We start from the raw sequence: 2,261 nt of genomic DNA, 5'->3' as shown, positions 1-2,261 counted from the left end.
TCCCAGGACACATGTGCTCGGGGGGCGGGTGGGGGGGCAAGAACACACCCCCACGGGGACGGTCACGCCACAGTCCTGTCTCCTCTCTCTCCCTCCTTTCAGGACTGTAAGCATGTGTGCACCCGTGTGTGCCCCGCATGTTTTACAAGCCACCCGCTCTGAGGATCGAACCAGCCAGTAGGCCACGTGGGATCTAGTTCAGAAACCAACAGGGCAGGGGCTGTCCCACGAGCTCTATTTCATCACCGCACGGTATTCTATTACGCGCCACAGTCTGCTCTCCATTCACTTGCCGAACGCATCCTGGACACTTCCAAGTTCCCGCCATTATACGTGAAGTTGCTGCAGAGTCACTGCAAAGACAGCCAAGGCGACAGATGGCAACAATGTGTTCGGCTTGGTTAGAAACTAACCAGCCAGCCAGTGGTGTGAAGTTAGGGCAGCTGGATCTCAGGCTGAGCACAGTTCGAGATGGCAACGTGTTCGGCTTGGTTAGAAACCGTCCAGCCAGCCAGTGGTGTGAAGTTAGGGCAGCTGGATCTCACCGGCTGAGCACAGTTCAAGACTGAGTCCCAGCCCCGGCTGCTTGAAGAAAACATGCCAGGTACATGTGCATGCCCAAAACCCCAGGAGAAGGAGGTGCTGTGGGGCGACCACCCCGTGCAGGGTGCTTTCTCACTTCTATCCTCTCTTGACCTCTCTGGCCACCACGAGCATCCTCTGACAAAAAAAAAAAAAAAAAAAATTTTTTTTTTGGAGAGGATTTTGCTATAGGGCGTGTGCGCTCACCAGACAGAGAGAGACAGAGAGATAGAAAGCGAGAAATCACCCCTCGGGGGGGATGGCCACGCCGCAATCCCTTCTCCTCCATCCTCCTCTTGGGCATGCATGCACACATGCCCGGCGGGAGTTTAAGCCACCGGGTCTGGGACTTGAACTGCGGTTGACTACCCGGGAGTCCAGCAACATAGCCATTATGCTAACTGCTGGTCCCCTCTGGCAAAATTTTAAGAAGAGAAAGAAACTCAACTGTCTTCCTAAGTGGCTGTCCATCTTACCTTCCCACCAGCAAAGAACGTGGTCCTGTGGGTCTGCACCCACTAACAAGAGGCAAAATCAAGCTGTTTGGGGATTTTAACTATTTTAGCAGGTACGCATTTCCTATTTTTTTTTAATTTTTATTTTATTTATTTATTTATTTATTTTTTGGGGAGAGATTTTCACTGTAGGGCGCGTGCGCTCGCCAGACAGAGAGAGACACGAACCGCGGTCGACTACGTGGGAGTCCAGCGACATAGCCATTACGCCAACTGCTGGTTCCCCGCATTTCCTTTTCACTCAAAAAGAGCTGTATCCCGAATCAGATTTTTAATTTAAATGGTCATCAAAAACTCTCATCTTGGGGACCAGCAATGTGCTTAGCGTAATGGCTATGTCGCTGGACTCCCATGTAGTCGACTGCAGTTCGCGTCCCGGACCCGGTGGCTTAAAAACTCACGCCGGGCACGTGTGCGTGCATGCCCAAGATTCCGCGAGGAGCATGGAGGAGAAGGGATTCGGTGTGGCCATCCCACCTGGGGGGTGATTTCTCGCTTTCTGTCTCTGTCTGTCTGGCGAGCGCACGCGTTGTATAGCAAAAATCTCTCCAAAAACAAAAACTCATCTTGGAGACCAGCAGATGGCATAATGTACATCACCGTAGTCCCATGCAGTTGACCAGGGTTCGAGGCTCAGACCTGGGGACTTAAAATTCACGCCGGGTTCATGTGCATGTGTGCATGCATGCCTGAAATCTCAAGAGGAGAATGGAGAAAAGATTACAATATGGCCATCCCCCCTGCAGAGTGATATCTCACTTTCTGTCTCTCCGGTGAGCCCACGTGCCCTATAACAAAAAATCTCTCTTAGTAAAAAATAAACAAACAAAAAAGACCCTCACGTCTTGAAGAAGGAAGCTGAAACAGAGGCTAGGCTGCCAAGGATCGGCTGCCTGTACTGTTGGGCACAGACGCCAGAGGGAACAGCAGGCTGGCCTTTCATTGGCCTGCTGTGGTTGTGGTTATGAAGTTCTGTAGAGCGGGGACTAGCAGTTAGCGTAATGGCTATGTCGCTGGACTCCCATGTAGATGACTGCAGTTCGAGTCCCGGACCCAGTGGCTTAAACTCAAGCCAGGCGCGTGTGCGTGCGTGCCCAAGATCCCAAGAGGAGAATGGAGGAGAAGGGATTGCGGCGTGGCCATCCCCTCTGGGGGGTGATTTCT

Source organism: Tupaia chinensis, unplaced genomic scaffold (assembly GCF_000334495.1).
Source record: "Tupaia chinensis unplaced genomic scaffold, TupChi_1.0 Scaffold000048_1, whole genome shotgun sequence".
NCBI classification, from domain to species: domain Eukaryota; kingdom Metazoa; phylum Chordata; class Mammalia; order Scandentia; family Tupaiidae; genus Tupaia; species Tupaia belangeri.
The sequence above is the reverse complement of the archived record's forward strand: the minus strand, read 5'-3'. Positions refer to the sequence as shown.